Source organism: Diabrotica undecimpunctata, unplaced genomic scaffold (genome assembly GCF_040954645.1).
Source record: "Diabrotica undecimpunctata isolate CICGRU unplaced genomic scaffold, icDiaUnde3 ctg00001903.1, whole genome shotgun sequence".
In the NCBI taxonomy this organism is placed as follows: domain Eukaryota; kingdom Metazoa; phylum Arthropoda; class Insecta; order Coleoptera; family Chrysomelidae; genus Diabrotica; species Diabrotica undecimpunctata.
Window position 1 is genome coordinate 1 of NW_027312901.1, and position 21,041 is coordinate 21,041.

At 34.4% G+C, this 21,041-nt stretch overlaps 1 pseudogene; it reads left to right on the forward strand.

Annotated features, from left to right (window-relative positions):
* Positions 1 to 2,832: 2,832 nt before the first annotated feature.
* LOC140431759 (receptor-type guanylate cyclase Gyc76C-like) lies at positions 2,833 to 20,505 on the forward strand (annotated as a pseudogene).
* Positions 20,506 to 21,041: the final 536 nt, after the last annotated feature.

Consider the following 21,041-nt stretch of genomic DNA (forward strand, 5'->3'; position numbering starts at 1 on the left):
CGCGCTATCTCAGAGTTATTATAAATTTATTTACTTGTGCCTATGAAGATAGGCCAATACCGACATAATCAACTATTTGTCGTATTATTAAAAAATTTGAATCGTTTGGTTGTGTACTTGTTTTAAAGTTTCAACAACTCAAGAGTTATTAGCCGAGGACAATTTCATAAAACATAATCCTTCTATCGTACGATATTGGTCTCGGCATAATAAGCACTTGAGTATTCCAGTACGAACACAATATCCCCAAAAACTTAATGTTTTTGACAGGTATTTTGGGGGACTATATCGTCAGTCCATTTTTTATTGATGGTAATTTAATAGGAAATAAATATTTATAATTGTTGCAAAATCAAATTATTCCAGCAGTTCAATTACTTCCTGTCAACTTTGACGATATTTGGTTTCAGCAAGACGGCTGTCCTGCTTACAATACACGAGCAGTTCAAAATTATTTAGAAACCATTTTTGGTAATAAATTAATTTCTTCTCGTGGTATGATCAAGTGGCCTCCCAGATCACCAGACTTATCCAAAAAATTGCCAGTATATATTATTATATAGATCAATGTTAAAAAGTTTTACAAATATTACTATAAACATTTAGTTTGACACGAGGTTATGGAAATTATTTGAAGTTACTTTCAATTATTTTGAAATTATGTTGAGTTTTTTATGTTATGTCAAAGACAGGAGGGGATAGTGCGCGCACTAACTTTGAAAAAGTTACAAATCGAAGACTTGCCTTTGCTGTAAATATTAACCAAACTTACATTCGTGTCATTTCGTTCAAAACCTGTACTGAAACTCGTTCAATATTTGTTCTTTGAAGCTTTGGTTTCAGGAAGAGTCTTTAAACATGAATAAAACAATTTTTAACGAACTTCTGGATAATCTTGGAATAACCAGACTGTTATTCATCTCATTGTGTTCAAAACCTGTTGTGAGACTCGGCCAATACTTGTTCTTTAAAACTTTCGTTTGATGAAGACCATTTAAACATGCCATTATGCTATTTTCTTCATAACCTGTTTGAGACTCGGCCGATACTTTGAAGCTTTGGTTGCAGAAAGAGTCTTAAATATGTATAATAAGGAAAAGACAGTTAAGATTTGATTTCACGTACAGTGCGTCTGTGTATCCACTTACACGTATTTCGGCCTGATAGGCCTCTTCAGAACCTCTTTCACAGTCGCTCTGAACGTGAAAATGAAAATAAATCTTTTCTGTCTTAGGAAACAACTCTAACATGGCTTCGTATAGACGCAAATAGCGACATCTGGTATTAAAATCCGTAAACTAATTTTCGAAACCAAATTCAGAATTTTGCTTTAATCTGTGCCTTCTAAGAATTGCAAGGCAAAACAGACGTTGATAAAGATTATCAACGTGTTTTAGCCTTGGAATCTATTGCAGGCCACAGACTTACAAGCAAAATTCTGAATTTGGTTTCGAAAATTAGTTTAAGGATTTTATGTATATAACAATTTTTAACGAATTTCTGAATAATTTTGGAATAACCACACTGATAATCATGTCGTTGTGTTTAAAACATGTTCTGAGACTAGGCCAAGTCTCACCCTTTGAAGCTTTCGTTTTAAAATAGTGTTTAAACATTATACAACAATTCTGAACGAATTTCTATATAGTTTTGGAATAATTTTTTTGATCTTTGTGAATAGTTTGAAAACCTTTGGCAACTACGAACTCAAACACTTCTATCGACTGAACCATTTAAGTCATTATAAGCTCCTCAGTATCTGTTGAATAATATAAATGGAAACTACGAGACTTATGGATAGATGTGATCCGGTGACTCACCGTCAGAGCTTTCAGAAAATTAACAAAACGTGCAGTATATGGAGGGTCTCTAGAAAAATGCGCCTCGTCCGTCGTTGTTACCAGTAAATGGGAAAACATTGGATCTGTGATAATCTGATAGTAGAATCAATAACAACAGACATATACTTTAATATTAAGATATTAATGGGTAGAAGATATTAATGGGTAGGAATCAGAGCCACTCATAAACAGCCAAAACATTGCTATGTGCGAGCAAATGGAGTCAAGATCCACTGTCACAGATGCGTGAGCTCAAAAATTAGGAAACATGGCGAGAGAAAAGGAAAAATCCATCTTTTTCACACTTGAAATTAAGCACAATCGTAAATAAAACATATAGGAAGAAGAGAGCCCTCATTGATAAGATTTATAGATCCTTTGAGAGCCAGAGGTGTCTTATCGAACGTCCGACGGCATTGTTTCCTAATCTGCAGCGATATGGAGATGCAACCAAATAAGTTGCGCAATGTAAGTATTAAACGATTGCGCTAATATTAATAAATCAATGGAACTGTGAAAACCACAATGGAACTCTGACAATGAAGTCAAAATTCGGATCGGTGTTGCTAAAATTTTGTTTGTTTCAAACTGTGAAAAGTAATGTTGGAACATGACTTTTTCCATAAATTAATGATGTATTTAAAATATTACAACGTCGCCTTTTTTATATTCTAATAATTGACATCTGACAATAATTTCTTATAATAGTCGTTTTTTTTTAACTTTTTGCCATTGGTATTAAAAATCACTAATCGGTCGTTAGTCTTCAGAAAAACTTCCCTTATATTGTTAATGTAGATATTTGTGGTTGACCACTGTCTACTGGGAGTATACGGGAATAAAATAATAACACACTTTAGGGTATAAGAATAGATTTGAACTTAGTGTCTATCGTTGATATTTTATTAGAAGAATTTAGAATATTAGAAGAATTACATACTATATTTTGCTTAATTGAGTACTACTTCTAAAACTGTTTGACGTTTTCCAGATTTATTTTGGAAAGCTCCAGAAATCTTAAGACACCCTAGTCATTATCTTCGCGGGAACCAAAAGGCAGACGTTTACAGCTTTGCTATTATTCTGTACGAGATTCTCGGAAGAAAGGGACCGTTTGGCATCACTGGATATGAACCAAAAGGTAAGAATTTTTTATGTACTTAAGTCTGATCTAAAACTGATTAGTTTGTGCAATATAATATCTTTGAAGCCATTTTTAAATCTCCTATTTTGCTGCTGGAGCAACCAACATTGGAAGAAACGATAAACGTCATAAAACATCTAAAAAATAACAAAGCACCTGGCACAGATGGAATAACTGCAGAACTGATCAAGAATGGTATACCTATGGAGGCATATCCATAAACTAATCGACCGCATATGGACACTAGAAGTCATCCCAGAAGATTGGAAAGTAGGAATCATACTTCCTATGTACAAAGGGGGAGACAAACGACTCTGCAAAAATTATAGGGGCATAACAGTTTTAAATGTCATCTACAAGATATTATCAGGAATTATATATAGCCGCCTGGAATCGTTTTCGGAGGAGATTATTGGTGAATACCAATGTGGCTTCAGACCAAAGAGGTCAACTATAGACCAAATACATATGTTAAGAGGTATACATGAAAAATGTGTTGAATATAACATACCTATTTACAACTTGTATATCGATTTAAAACAGGCGTTTGATGGAGTAGATCGACAAAAGATGTTAAAGCAACTATCTATGTTAGGGATACCCAATAAGTTGGTTAAACTTATACGAATGACTCTGGAGGGTTCCAAAGCTATGGTGAGAATAGATGGAGATATGACGCAGGCCTTTGATATTGAAAATGGAGTTAGACAAGGGGATGCCTTATCAACAACACTTTTTAATCTAACTTTAGAAGCTGTTGTTAGAAAACTGGATATAAACGGCTGTATTAATACAAGATCTATGCAAATATGCGCATATGCGGATGATGTTGCCATAATAAGCCGCAACAAAAGAGTATTAAGCGAAAAAGTTATAAAACTGAAACGAGAAGCTGCTACGTTTGGTCTATATATAAATGAAAGCAAAACAAAATATATGGAGTGCACAGAATCGAATGAACATGAGAATCTGAGGTAGACAACCATACCCACAAATATGCCTCCACTTTTTCCTACCTAGGCTCAATAATAATGACAACAAAACATCAGTCAAGAAATACAAGCACGGATTCTTAGCGGTAATAAGTGCTTTTATGCATACAAAGACTTAATAATAAAAAGTAAGTTACTGAATCGTGAGTCTAAGCTGAGAATCTACAAAACAGTAATTAGACCAGTGGTCACATAAGGATGTGAAACGTGGACCCTCTCAACCACTGATGAAAATCAACTGAGAATATTTGAGCGCAAAATACTAAGGAAGATATTTGGACCACCCAATGCAGCGATGGTTCATGGAGAATTAAAATGAACCACGAGCTGGATGAACTAATGCAGAGCGCAGATATTGTCAGATTTGTAAAGTCTCAAAGACTAAACTGGCTTGGTCACCTAGAAAGAATGCCAGATAATCGAGCTGTAAAAGTAGTCCAGAGATGGAAGCCCCAAGGAAACAGAACAAGAGGAAGGCCCCGTAAAAGATGGATAGACGACGTAGAGAGGGATCTTAAAACCATGAACATCAGGCAGTGGCGAAGGAAAGTATCTGACAGGGCAGAATGGAAGAACATTGTTAAGCAGACCAAGACTCACAAGGGTTGTAGCGCCATTAGAAGAAGAAGAAGAAGAAGAAAGAATTGTGCTTGGATGATATGTTTTTTCCTAATTGTATTTTTACAAATTGTCAAACTGTTTTCGTTATATTTTGAGAGTGGTTCGAGTTTTTGCTTGGTTTGTCAGTGGATCGCGACATACCGCTACATACCATTTCCAATAGGTAGCAGATACAGAAAACCAATTATCAGATGCTTCGGCTTTAGCTACGTAAGCATCTGGATCGCCACAAACATCTTCACTATCCAAAAAGGAAAAGAAAGCAAAAATCCAAGGGCAAACCTCATTCGCCAACGTCTGAAAAGGTCAATAATGTTATAAAAGGTCTTAAGAAAAGGGGTAGTTGTTCTCTTCAAGATATCAACAAATTTATTGCAGATAGTTAGAAAGTAGATGCAGCAAAGGAGCTTCAGGATCTACCTCATAACCTCATAGGATCTGCGAAACCAAATCCCTCAAAAAAAAAGAAAACTTAGTATAAGAATTATTTTGAACTTAAAAAAAATACTTTTACAAAAGGTGGACCGTCTCAACATGACAATGATGTTATTTCTATGGTAAAATTCATTAACCGATGCAGGGAGATGTAAACATTACCACGTGTAGGCCTGCAACAGGGCCGCATTTGGGATTATCTTTTGTGTTTAGTCAGAATATATATTATCTTATAAAATACGAAATTTATATTTTAATTTTGCAAAAGTGCTCGACAAAGAACCTGATTGTTTTAGTTGATATCCGATAATAGGAACCATTTATACAGGGCGAAAAACCCAGGAATATATTTTTTTGCCAACAATTTTATGTACAGTGCCTGCAAAAAATATAAGTGTTATTTTAATTTTAACTATATTTAGTTGTTCTGTACAATTCTAAAAAGTTTCATAATAATAATAACAAAAAAATACTCATTACTCAATATGTTGAAATAATATATATATATATATTATATATATATATATATATATATATTATATATATATATACATATATAAATATATAAATTTATAAAAAATTATAAGCAAAAATATGTATGGTAAACTTTATGAGAACTGAATAATGTAATAAATTACCTGAAGGATTTTTTAATCCGTTGTTAATCCATCCAAAAAAGCTTGTCTTGATGTTTTACTATAGTGTCTACCCATATTTTAGACTTTTTATGGCCAGCATTCAACCATGTCTCATCCAGATAATATATTTTCCGCTTCTACTCTCTATAAGCTCATATCTTTTGAAGATATTCTCTTCGCCACATCACAATGTCGTCTCTATCTAGTAAAAGAGCGTTTCTTCCCCTACGTTTATATTGAAAATTAAGTTTTTTCAATATTCGGTAAAATGTGGTTTTTGAAAAATTTGGCAAATCAGGATATTTCGTTGCTCATAAAAAAATTATGGAAACAGTCATCTAATGGAACTTTTGTCAAAATCGTCAATTTTATCAAACTCTTTTCCGGGTCAGACATACTTTTGGTCCAGCGAGTTGATGATTCGTTTTGTATTCCTTTATCACCGTAAACACACTTCTATCACAAACTCCAACTTATAGCCACTTTTTTCAGAATATCTTCAACCACTAACCCGAGATTTTCTTGTCTTTCACATTTAAAAACATTTAAAATGATTTCTTTAACTTCAACGCTAAGAGGGCTTCTTTTACTTCGTTTTCGAGGAGGACTCATGTATTTCAACCAAATCATCAGCAGAATCAGTGGAGGACATTTTTGGTTTCAATATCAGTTATTGAAATCCGTGGTTATTGTTACAGTAATCACAATCACGTATAGATAGGGTCGTTATACAAATAAAAATATATACATAAATAGTTTTAAAATCGCACAACAAATAATTGCTAATTCAACATTAACAGCATAAATATAATTTATTGTCCTTTAACCATCAAGATGACTAAAAATATAGTCACAAATTGATTCAAATTACAAAATTTCAATACCGAAATATAATAGCGAAATTAAATCGTGTCCAAACCTGTATGAGTTCCGACGACGTCGGCAGTAACGAAATAAAGATGAACATTTCGGTTAGTTTTTAATATTCTTGAGAACTGTTACTTGCATGTATGCATAAAATATTCATTAATTTTATAAATCGGATTATTTATTTTACTTACTTTGTATTCAGCGATAAAAATAATTTATATACTATGCAATACACACTAATAGTTGAGAAAATAAAAAAAATAATAAAGTGTCATAATTTATACTGTTACTTATCGGAACGAGTAGACTCATTTGGAACATCTTTAACAATAATCTGTTAATTTATCTTCGTTTATACGCCCTGCATCGCTTAATGAAAGTTGGTATAGTAGGGACCTCGTTTGTTTAGGCAGACAACTTTTCACAACGTACTCGTAATCGAGTCACGTCGATTATATATCATATTAATATATAATACATCTCTCTTTTACGACATTACTTATTTAAAATGCTAAAAAAACTCGAAACTATTCTGGGTATGACAAGCTTGTATGTTTTTAATCTTTCTGTATACAGCAAATTATTTTTCGCCTAAAAGTTTAATATTTCAAACGGTTGAAAGGGTTATTATAAAAAGGTTTGTGTACGTTTTCACTCTGTGAGTAGTATAATTAGGCTTGTATCAAAGAAATATTTAAATGAAAATGGGAAATTGCATGCATTCGACTAATTAGTTTTTTGAAGTTGTAGCGACGTGAAATAAATGGGGTTAATTTAATTTTAACGCAGCAAAAACTAATGGCTAACATATACTGCTGTCGCATTTTGGAATCAAAAGTAAACTGTTAAAGGCCAGTAAATCTGTTCGGGGTTTTCAGGGTTTCTGTGCGATTTGCACCGGGGTTGGCGCGAACATTTCTGACCACAGGATTTAAGTATACAATAGCTCAAAGATGTTCTTTTGGTAAAAGAGAAAAATGTAAGGAATTTTTCGGATATAAAAGTTTTTTATTCGAAGTCTGTCACACGAAATTAATGTGGGAGAAATAAGTACGCATAATGAAGTTACTAATTAATTCTTTCTGGTCTCTCTGGATAGACAATGTTGATAGTCTTTTGACACCCATTTGATATCTAAAATACTAACTGGGGGGATCTAAATTGATAGAATCGATTAGAAATAACAATAAATAGCTACTTGATTATTATATATTATTTTTCATTCTACAATGAACTGTAGTGGATTTAAATATTACTTTACACTCATGTATCGGACTTTTAATTTTAGAAGGAAAGATGTAGCAGAAATATAGCAAAACTGTTTAAAAGTCATACCTACTACTTCGTGATGGTGACTGCCTCTGACTTCTATTCAAACAATAAGTGTTTCTTTGTTCCACATACTGAATAACGTATACGGTAGTTGAAAATTTGCCATATCGGTATATTGCCCCACGTTGGGCGCCTAATATGTAACGTGGTAAACAAAATTTGACAAAACAAAGTAATGTTCTTAAAATAGGAAAAGTGATACACAGGAAGTGCAACTATAGGTTGTTGATAATTTTTCTTATAGTCAAAACGACCATGAAACTCTAAACACAATATTTGTAGTTCTGTATTGTAAAAACTCCATTAAATTCGTTGTTACAGAGATAGTAGATATGGTGAAGATACCGAATGGAGAGGACCTTTCAGACCCGACGTACAGGCATTGTACGATTCCGAATTAGGCTGTGATGATTATGTTATACAATGTATGAAAGACTGCTGGGCCGAAATTTAGACGATAGACCGGACTTTGCTACTATACGGACGAGGTTGAAGAGAATGAAGGACGGAAAGTAAGTAGATGCCTTTTGTAGTTTTTTTATGGGAGCAGCATATTTGAATAAATTTATCCCAGGAACGTTGCTTCTTGTTGTCATTTAACATTCTTTCTTTTGTAGGAATAAAAATATTATGGATCAGATGATGGACATGATGGTCACGTATGCAAATAATTTAGAAGAACTGGTCAACGAGCGAACGAGATTTGTTGTACGAAGAAAAGATGAAAACTGAGGATTTATTGCATAGGATAGTTGCCAAAGTATGTATAATTAGCTTTTTTTCTTTTAATGTCTAGAAGACGTTTCTATTTGTCAATAGCGTACAATAAATTTTTAATCGTTTTTGCCTTTATGGTAATTTTTTATTACTTCAAAAGCATTTTGTAGACAACTATAATATATGTAGAGCAAGAATCTTCGCGAGCATCAGGATCTGTTCACGTGTTATTGTTTAAGCATGCTCTTTTTGGGCTGTGAATGTATTATAGTAAGATATGCAGTCAAAACTATGAGTTAACATGATTTTTCGATAATTAAAAACGAATTATTCGCATAAATAAAAGTTTTTTGGTTTTCTTTCAACGAAATTGTTACTCTCAATCTCTTCTTTGTCTTTTTAGACCTGTAGCACAAAAACTAACCAAAGGACTCGGTATCGAGCCCGAATCATTCGACTTAGTCACATTTACTTCAGCGACATCGTCGGTTTTACCGCGTTGTCGGCAGGAAAGCACGCCCTTGCAAGTCGTTAATTTTCTCAATGATCTCTACACAGTATTCGACAGCATCATCAAGGGCTACGACGTCTACAAGGTGGAAACCATCGGCGACGCCTATATGGTGGTAAGTAGATGATTTTTTGTTAAACTTAAACTTCTCTAAAAGATACTTTTTTAATTGTGGTACATCGTTTGTGTAGGGTGTCTGGTTTACCTATAAGAAATATGAACAGACATGCCGGCGAGGTGGCGTCTATGGCGCTGGATCTACTAGCTGCTGTCAAAAATCACCCCATACCTCATAGGCCGGGTCATTCGTGCTGTATCCGCATCGGCATTCATACAGGTGAGTGATAAACACATTTTTTAACCTAATACATTTTTATGTCGTCTTTCATAAATATACAAAAGCATGCAATAGTACATATTTTGTATATTTCCAAACATCTTCTCTACCATTTATTATATAGACCATCTAAAAACATCACTTTGTTTTCTAAGAAAGGAACAAAATGTATCTACTGACTGCGCCACTTTTTTTACAGGCCCTGTAGTTGCTGGTGTAGTAGGTTTGACGATGCCAAGGTACTGCTTGTTTGGCGACACAGTCAACACAGCATCTCGAATGGAAAGTAACGGAGAGCCTCTCAAGATACACATCAGCGCTCAATGTAAAGAAGCTCTGGATAAACTTGGAGGTAACTTTAATGACTCTTTACTGTTGCTTCGTTCATTTATACAAGTAATTTTTTATAGGTTATATCGTGGAGGAAAGAGGCATAGTGAATCTTAAAGGAAAAGGAGAGGTAAAGACGTACTGGTTGACGGGAGCGACGGAGCTGGCGATACAGAGGCGCGAAGTCGATCTGGCCGAGTTACCTCCGTTGTTTTGTCGACCTAGAAAGAGTCCCAAGCTGAATTCGGATTCTAGACAGCCATCGGTGTGTATAGGATTCGAGGGACTGTACAGTAGACGGCATTCTAGTGTACCAAGAGGTAAGTGTCTTTGGAAATGTTTAGGTATTTTAAAAAGGGAACAAAATTTTTGGTTTTATATTACAAACTATTATTTTTTGGTGGAAGATGTTCTTTATGAAGAATTTTTATTATAGTTTTTGTTTTTTAATACGAAAAGATGATGTAAAGTTGTCGAAGGTTAAAATGAGTTAGTTCATTAGTAATTTTTTCATAGAAAGTGTACAAAACTGTCCTACAAAAGGTAAAACAATTTTTGAACAAAGGCTTTTATCATATTTGAGGCTGCTTGGCGTACCGGAATACAAAACGTGCCCTCTGTCTATCTCGTATGAAAACTTATCATTCAGTGCCGTGTTAAATATCATATGTTCACTTCTTGGACTTCCGACGCTGTATAGATAGTCGCAGAAAAGACACACAGAAACAAACCAAATTTTTCGTATTATACAAGTCAACATTCTTTAGTCTTATTTGACTCAGATTAAAAATCGAAGTAAAAATTTTACATCATCTTATACAAGTTCAATTTTTATATAATTTTCTTTTATTTTACATTCGTATTTCAGTTGCGTTGCTTTCTACTTATTTTATACCAATATTTTATTTTGGTGACGGTTTTTTTTTTTAATTTTAAATTGCTTAAATTCACTAAATTAAACTTCCATATTCAGTAGTGTAGTGTTCACTGGATAGTAAGCATGATCACGCACGATTTATTTGTTAAATAATTGGATGAATAGAAACTACAACAAATATTTCTTTATTTCTGTTTACCACAACTATGGAAATGCCAAGATTTTTTGTGTCTGTCTTCAAATATTTTCAGAAACTTAGCATTGAATACAGTGATGAGTGCGTTAAGACCTGGCAAAATAACGCAAAAGATGGAAGACATATAAGTTGTGAGATAGTACGAGATAAAGCTAGGTCTTATACGTGGTTAGTTGACTTCAGGCATAATTATACGTAGGTATGACTTCGAAAAACATTTTATTTTAATTTCCCATGTTAGAAAAAAAAAATGATTAAATAAATTAAGACAGATATAATAAAAATAACTCGACTGAAATAAGCAGAGGTTGCGGCACTTTGGCGTGGGAAAATTTTTCGGACCGTGGGGAAAAGTGGCATCCTTTGATGCCAGGTGTGCAGTTGTGGCACGTGGCAGGTGTGACAGGTGTGCGTGGTAGCTTTCTTATCGGCGGCATCCTTTTAAGTTCAGCGCTGCCCCTCCAATGGGAACGAATCATTGACCTCAAAAAAAATTATATTAGTACTTAACCTAAGGAATGATTCTTAGTTATCGGATGTAAAGCGATGCATGAAAAGGATTAAAACAAAAATTTCATTTTTTTAAATGTCGCTTTTCATCGACACCTCGCAACTATCTTCTATACAACATGAATTGTTTTGACGTTTTGACTATACCCTGTATATTACTTAGAAGTGATAAACGGAAAGATGATACGTCATAGTCTCTTTTTGTCGAAAGTATAGTCGAAAAAAAATCGGTTGCCTGTAAAGTCGGTTTTACGGGCGAAGATTTTACGTGACAACGTCTTTTTCTCGGTAGAATATTTATTGATATGAATATTATTAAATTGCACAATAGGAACAAGGAATTGCCGCTATAAACTCAGTTTCTCAACTTTTGTGTCAATCTAACAATTAATCAATCAATCATAGTTTACGATAATGAAATATTAGTGTACAATTATTTACCTTTATTGTTGTAGTTGTTGTAAATGACGAATCTACTCACGAATTGAAGACAAATCTCACGATCTCACGATTAAGGTCTTACATCTTACGATTTTTAAATTTTTTTTAAATTTCAAGTGTTTCTAATAAAATGCATGGGAGGAAATCAGCTTTTTTTAGATTGTCACCTTGAAATATCCATAAATTGACTGTATTTTTGTATCAAAGTGGGCTACTCCAATTAACTCAATTAATATTCACAAAATAATATAAACAAAGCTTAAAAGGTTCTTTATGCTTTGAAAGTGGTTTATAAACAACTGAATTGTAATGTATATTTTACCGCCTTTAATAAATATGAAGTATAGACTAAATTTTGTGTAAAGAACAAACATTCAACAGACCTAATAGTAAAAACATATTGATTTAAGTGTGAATTTGAGATAATGTGCTGACAAAATGTTAAATCCTAAGAAAACAAAATTATGTTTTTATGTATATTCATTATACTTAATACTCTTGGGTAAAATACCTCATATCATATATGTCTTTAGACACAGTTAATAATTGTCATTGAAGTTTAAACTATAAAGAATGTTTACAATCATTGCTCAATATTAAATGGATAAATCCATAGCAATATTATAAAAGAATATAGGTCCCTAGGTAATTTCCTAAAATTATATCTGATACTGGTGGTTCCCCCTAAAATAGGACACTGTAAGCACCCCACATTTTCACTACAGACACAGCTGACGATACTTTCAACGATTTTCAACTTTAGCGATTCAACTCGCCTAATTCTCTAGTGCCGCGCGCAGCGGACCGATCATGTTTGAGTGGGAGAGAGACGCAAGGCATTCGCCGGTCCGGCGGGCCTCTCTCTCGTTCGGTGACTCACTGTAACAGACGTGAGCGGGCGTTACACTTTTTCTTAAATGACTCCGAGCCACAACCTAATTTAAGACGTTGTCACGTCAAAAAGACGTGATAGCTACCCGACGAGAAGACGAATTGACAATTGACAGACGAGAAAGGAATGAAAGTTACATGAGAGTTACAATCTTGTGACGTCAGTCGTTCGTTCCCATCGGAGGGGCAGAGCAGCGGTAAACATAAAAGGATGCCGCCGCTAAGAAAGTTACTACGCTCACTTGCTGCACTTGTCCCCCCGTGGCATCAAAGGATGCCGCTTTTTCCCACGGTCCGAAAAATTTTTCCCACGCCCAAGTGCCCCAATCTCTGCTAAAATATTTTACTAAACTAAAGTTACGTTCTGCCGAAAACAATTATTGTGTGTGGAGTTGGTAAAATGGTTAGAGAGTTGGTCTATTGACTAGCAAATTAGAGTCGAATTTTCACCAGAGATTCCCCTTGTTTTCTGGACACTATTAAAAAATAATAGAAATTATGATACATTTTAGGTAACAAGTTTTCGAAAAGTTCACTTGCAATTTATTCTCCTTATATTATAATAAAACTGAAACTCAAAATAATTCAAATTCAATTCAAAATTTAAAATGTACGGATTTTGTTGTATTTCCAGTTCTACAGTCATCAGTTTTGAATGCCAATAATCCGGTGAAGACTGCCTATGTCATAATCATCACTAAATTATAAATCAAACTAATATAAAAGCAACTCAACAAAAATAAATTAAAAAAAACACGTGTGGATTCGAACCTTCAGCGTTCGCGTGAAGTATGATATTCTTACCAGTAAACCACCAAGCTTCGATTATTATTTAGTGACAAAAGTGAATGCACGTCTCAAATCATAATTTAATTGGTCTCTTCCGTTCCACGACGTTATGTTCCAGCACGCGATTCTTGTGATGGGGTGTTTAGGTTTTCGTTTACCAATTCGTTTTTTCCGTTGTCATAGAGCGTGTCGTCATCTAATAGTTCCGTCTGGTATCCGAGGCTGTATCTTCAGTTTCTGTGAGCCAGTATGGATTCTTTACCCCAGGTAGGTGGCTACCTCACCTTATGGACCCTCCTCCTTTATCCGGACTTGAGACCGGCTGTGTCATCCGATGAGCTACTCAATCCACCCATCAGACAACTCAGGCGGATGAACGCAGTTGCATGAACGATATGGAACATTATCCACTACTACCACATTAACCTGTCCCTTCGGGAGATTTGCGATTTGTTTATTTCAAACCAATCTTCGAAAGACTCGCCGTTCTTTTAGTCATGGTAGTTGCCCTGAATCTTTTTTTACTAAAAATAATTCTGAATTTGGTACAAAACCTCAGATTTATAATGTAACAGGACGAATCTCGGACCTCTTTGTTTATAAAAATGCATCCTTGTAACTGGTTATGGTTGAATCCGTCCATAGCTTATTTACTGTATGTCCGATATTTACCCAACTTTCATCCAAATAGAAAATATTGTATCCTTGCTCTGTATTTTTCCTGAGAAATTTATGCCTCCAATTTATTATGTCAGGACGCTCCATCATTACTGCTTTCTTTCCTCCTTTTTTTTCATAAACAAAGCCTATTTCTCGCAATAGTCGGTAGAGAGTACTTCTGGAAAATTTAGGCAAATATTCGTGTAAACTAACGGCATCCAGGAGAGCTTTGATTGTGAGAGGTATGTTCTTTAAGAAAAATTCCATGTGTACTAGTCTTGTCAATTGGCCCCTCATATTCTCATCATAATTATTCCAGATTCGTTTCCTTCTTGGTTAGTTTACGTGGGTTTTTGGGAATTTTGGGTAAGTCTCATTATGATCCAATCTTTCCTGACGAATTTTCCAGTCGATTCAAGTTTGAATGCAAATAGTATATGTACCCACTATCGTTTTACTCGCAACTGAAGCCAGCTCTGCCGCGGCAAGGCCGACGATGAACTCGCAACAGCGCAGCGTTTTTCTCCATTTACGTGCAAGGCAGGACCACTCTACCGTTCACAAATATAAATATTTTTTAATAAATGTGACAAGATGACTGTAACTTTGTAAATAGTAAATACAATATGTAATTATGCAGTTGGAAATTTACTTGCATACAAGAGACGATCAAAAATTGCAGCATTGATAAATTTAAAAATATTATAGATTATTCAATATTATTTCGTCTAAAATATTCCACTTGAAAGCAACGACCTGGGAAAACTATAAAATTTAATTAATCTGTGGCGTAAAAGAAATAAAGAGGTATTTCCATAGTAGTTTCACATTGATATCTAAAAAACCATTCCCAGTGAAAATTTTTTCGCTAGGTGCAAGTATAGAAGTGGAAAGCACGTCAACTATCCAAAATTCGCCCGTTGCCCAACCAGCACCTTCGCCTAACCGCCATTTGACTGTTCCAGACTCGGGAGGGTCTAAATTGACTATCAATACCGCGTTCGGCAGCCAACTTATCGAGCTGTCAGAGGAGAATAGAAAGCCGCGAACGAGGCGAGTGCTGTCCAGCATAGCCTCAAGCTGTGACGAACATCAAAGAAGCCAGGTATGGATACAAACGACATAAAGAGTTTAATTTTTTATATAGGGTTACAATTGAAAATTTCTCGCCCTTGTGGTAAATAATTTTGCAATAAATTACACTACCAAAAACAGTTCTAACAACAACTCACTAAAATACGTTTTTATCTTGTTTATTGTATAGGGAATGCTGAACAGGATCCGTGAATCCAATCTCTAGACCCACTTCCGGTGTCAAAAACCAACAAAGCCTCGGACCTTCTCGACAAATTCTTAAACGGAGGCAGAAGATCCATGAGGTCCTTAGAGAACTGTGACAAAATCAGCGAGATCCAATCATAGCTCTACCAGAGGACAAGATGATCAATAACAATTTCCCCAACGGGAATCTCTAAATATTCCTAGGGAAACTATCAATGTTTACGGGATGACGTTCAGTCGCCACTTCTCAATATCAATAATCAGATTCCGGTTACTATAAGAAGGAGAGGGGGCAGTGCCGTGGATGATATGCCAGAGAGTGAGTTCTCAAAGAAGTAAGCGAATGATTTTTTACACTATTCAATAACACATAATTACAGTACATTCAACCAACCTTTGTAGTAAAAGGCACGGTAAACTGCACTGGTGTTCTCCTCAAGTGTGAGTTCGTCTTGTCTTAAACTAGGGATTGAACCTGAACTCTTAGCTGATAGCAAATAAGACAAATTTTAACTAAACATGTATGTATTAAAAAGAATAAAAAAATAATAATCCCCCCTTCCAAAGCTTAACAATAATTTGTGATACTTATGACTTCGATGGGCTGCTTGAGTGTTGTAGATGTTAGGTCCTCTGTAGAGCTGCAGTAACATGTGGATGTAGGTTCTGATTAAGTGGTTAAAAATTCGCCAATAAATTCTTCATACGGTTAATAAATTTGAATGTTTTTGAATGTGTTCACAAAATTTTCATACAGTCAATAAAATTTGGTCTTGTCAATAAACCCAATAAACCTAAGAGAATTTTGTAGACCATAAAATGAGGCTTAGGCTTATAATAATGTTTGCCTTCTTTTATAAATTTCAAAAAGAGGCAAAAAATTATATTCCCACTACGTTAGAAAAGTTGACTGACAGAAACTAAGTGGGAGAGCAGAGATGACATAGGACGTAAACCTATGATAGAAATAGCTTTTGTCAACATGGAACAGAATATCTAGTCTACCGGATAGAAATAGAGAGGGCGAATATTTATTCTACGGGACAGAAAGAGAAAGAAAAGAAAGACAGACGGAGAAAAGAAAAACAGAGGGCGCCAACTACTTTTTAAATAAAGAATAGTAAAAAGAGAAATGAAGTTAAAGTAATTAATAAATTAATAAAGAAATTAAAATAAAATAATTATTTAAATATAAATTAATAAAGATATGACGTTTATAACGTTACAATATATTTAAAAAATATATTTCAGTTGTCATAATTTAACATAACTATTTATTATATAGTGCAGATAAATAAATATTGATTGTTGGTAATTCGTAAAGTTCTATTTTATTTACTATTTAGTTTGTTTACTATTAATATTGGCTATGTAACTTTATGTCTCCACAACTTTAAAATGTTTATGGGTCTCATCCAGTGATTTAAGTCCAATGAGTTCGTATTCGTCAAAAGTTCCAACATTCAATTCAGCAAGGGAGGGTTTTGTATTCATCTCATCTTCATATGATTGGTCCTCCACAGAATCTTCATTTTCAATTTCATTTTCGCTTTCACTATTATAGCTGTTTAACTCGCTATCGGAGGAGCTGTCATCTGCCGTTATATGTCGACTTACACTTTTACCAGGTTGGATATGAAGTTTCTTTTTACTTTGCCGTTTAGTAACTTCTATCTCGGACTTCTTATTCATCAGATAGTCTGTGAGGCTGTCGTTAATCAGAGGTTCTACATAATCAACATCATGGTTGATTGGTGTAATCTTACTCAAGACTTTATTTGGATCGAAAGGGACCATGCCACAAGCCTCGAACCCATTCTTCAAAACTCTCTTAATTGCACTTGTTTCAAAATCTTCACATTTGTACTCAGTTTTTGCAATTGTCTGATCCATTAATTCCAAGCATTTTTTTAATAACGACGGAAATTGATCTTTAGGTACACCAGTAATTTTTGGGTGTCGCAATTTAAATTCCGTCAAAACTTTTCGCCAAGAGACTTTCATGGGTTTAAAAAAAGACACATCCAAAGGCTGGCATATGTGTGTTGAATTACTGGGAAGGTACGCAAATTCAATATTGTGCAATTCACACAATTCTAAAACATGATCTGAAAAGTGAGACGCCAAGTTGTCGCCGATCATAACTTTTTTACCTTCCAGCCGTCTTGCGTGGGGTAATAATATGGTCTCAAACCAGTCTGTAAAACAAGTTACCTCCATCCACCCATTTTTTGTTCGGTTATATCTAGCTCCTCTTGCGCAACATCCACTACTACAACAAGGAGAGCCCTGTGGACCTCCTAATGTCCATGCATCCCACATATGTTCGCTGCGATATATTATATAAGGAGGGAGTAGTGTACCATCAGCAGCACCGCACATCATTATTGATGTGGCGGCTTTACTATGATTAGTGATTTGTTCTGGATATTTGGTCCCTCTTCTATAAAGCAATCTTCCTTTCCCCGGATCATCACTAACGTTGGTTTCATCGTAATTGAAAACGTGTGATGGAAGGCAATTTGAGAGAGTTGTTCTTAAATTATTGAAATATGATTCTATCGTTTCTTTTGTGACACCTGCCCGAGCTCTAGTAATGTTAGACGCAAGTCGTTCAGAGATTTGCTGACTATGTCTCTCTAAAAAAAGTTTTACCCAGTCGTTACCAGGACTTACCCCGTTTTTAAATTTAGAGATAATTCTTCCAGTTCTTTCTAAATAACTCTTAGTGAAAAGTTGTACATCTAGCGTCGATAATGGAAATCCCCAATCTGCACATTTGACAATGCAGGACACGATTGATTTTTCCTCCAGCTCCGTCAACGCAGTTTGGCCCCCTGGCTTCTTCACATGCTTCCCTTTGTATTTATTATATAAAGTACCATACGGAATTTTAAATCTTTCTGAAGCGGCTTTAACAGACAAGTTTCCGTTTACTATTTGAAGCAGAGCATGTTCAAGAGTTTCGTCAGAGAAGTTCTTGTAGCTTCTTGATCCCAACTTTCGTTTATAAACTCGCGGCATTTTTTCTTTTCATGCAGATAATGACGAAATCCTGAAAATAATTAACGGTTTGAAGTTTCATTAAGCAAACTATAAAAAGAAATAAAGTATCAAAGTCACCCCGAAAAATGTATCAAAGTGACCCCGGATAAGAAATCATTCAATTTCATGGAGTAGTTACGGAAATAAGTTAGGTTAAATATTTTAAAATAGTGACAACTAGACCTACATTAAGGCAACATACACAAAATTACTTGCAATTCTATTGTAAGAGCTGTATGTTTAAATTTAGTAACACAATATAAAATCTTCAAATTCAAACAAAAACTTCAATGGTGAATTTACAACCGTATACTTTTGATATTGGCCACAAACACCTTCTGCTATAGTGAATCAACATGTGCACTGAAATCAAGTTCAGACAACCACCATAACGGACGAAACATTTGGGTTGTATACTCTCTTGAAACAAAATATTCATGTTTTATCAAAGTCACCTTATAGAATCAAAGTCACCCCATTCTACGGTATAGTTTTAGATAATGCACCCTACCATTCGGAGATAATTTCGAAACGTAATGAAAAACCAACAGTTTATATAGTTGACCAAATTGTATCAAGTTAAGGACATCAAGTACTACGGTGACCGACGTATCACTGTCAGTTTAATCCCATCGAACACACCTGGGGTATATGTAAAACGTATTATGATAATCACGTTGGATGCAGTGGATCCGGGAAAATAAAATTAGTGAAATTAATCCAGTGATTATAGATTTATATAATGATAGCGGTAGTGAATTTAGTGACGATAATTATGATTTAAAAATTTGAATAATCCACTATTACAATGTTATTAATTGTACAGCAGATTAACCATTATGTTTATACATTCATTATTAGTCAAACAAACAATAATATTTAAAATTCCATTTAAATTTTTGCTCCTCATTTTATACAAATTAACTCTAACTGATAGTACAGGCAAAACTATTCTAAACAAAGTAAGTAATTAAAAAGATTATGGAGAACTCCATTTCAGTTTACCGCGCCTTTTGCTACAACGAAAGATTTTCTGCGAATTCCATTAATCGTTTAGAGGTGTAAGTTTGTTGAATGTACTGTATAGAATCACTTTTATAGTTCTATGTACCGCTTAATTCCTCTGTTGTCTTTGATTTTCTTTGTTTGATAATTTCGTATTATTAATGACTCAACTTCAGTCGTTTTATTGTCAGGTTTACTAATATTTTATGTTATGAAGGTGGCGATCTTTGGAAGCAGTTTCAACATCCTGCGCCCAACTGTCTGACGTTCCCAGCAAAAAGTCAATCTCCAAGAACGTGAAGAGCTGGTTGATGGGTTTATTCAACGGTAACGGCATCAAATCCAGCAATTCGTCATTGAGAAAGGGCGTTATGAACGAGTACAACAATCTGCAACCAGAAAAGGAAAGCATCGTTTAATGAAAATCGAAATATTGGAGATATTGCGGGAGTTGGAACTCTTCTCGAGTCGATTTAAAGTTGTTTAGGAGTTTATGTAAAATTTTATTAGACCGGGTTCTTCAATTTGAACGTCGGTGGTTGTTTTAGGTAGCACCTTGGATTATATATACCCCAATGGGGTGCCGTTCTGTCAAAAGCGTTCACTAAATATGTTATGATTTATAAAATCATATAAAAAAGTCTTTGATATAGTAAAAATATTCAGTGTGGGGCGTTTTCTACTTAGCTATTAAAATATTTCCAAAAATGTTGGATGTTTGGCACATTGTCAATCAGAAATGTGGTTTTGTGATGAAAGGAAGGTTGTGGCAAAGAGTTTATGTAAGTATATATACTATTATATTTATTCTATTTGCTTTAATCAGTCACAGGTTTATGGTTTCTTTGGTAAGGTGCTTTTTTGCTAACTGGTCGTATATTTCAGTTAAATCTTGGACTATTCTTGTTTGTTAAACTTTAAATAGACAAAAAATTGACTACGAGTAAATATGTTGCTGTATTGAGTTGAGAGATGAGCTAGATAGTCAGTGAAAGAGAAACCTTGATTGTTTCTCAATATTATTTTAGTGTTTTGAATGGACGAAATAACGGAATTTGCATCGTATTTGTATACTGAAAACATCACTGACTAACGAAGACTTTTGCTGAGGTTTATTTCACCATGCAATGTATGTCTACAACAGTAGTAAAATAATTTTTCTAAATAAAGACTTAATAATTGAGGGGGTCAGACGTAAAAGGGTTTAAGTGCAGTTTTGATAGTTCAGAGATAATCAGCGTCAAAGTTGTTTAAGTTTTATAAATTCTAGGAATAATGAAACTAAAATATGTATTATGTAGAATGTTCTATAAAATGATAAAATATAAGGGTATATTATTACTCTTACTATATGCTTCAATTTTTTCAATTATTGAAAAAATGTACCTGAATCGAGACATGGTGTTTATAAATGTTACTGGTAAAAGTTCAAGTTCAGATGTTAGCTACTATTATTTATTTTGTAAACTTTTAAGTACAGTATCATTCGTAATCCGACTCTAAGAAAATATCTTCTTCGGCATCGTCCAGTATGTTTCAAATTTCGGTAAAAAGAATGGTGACATAAAGGAATGTAGT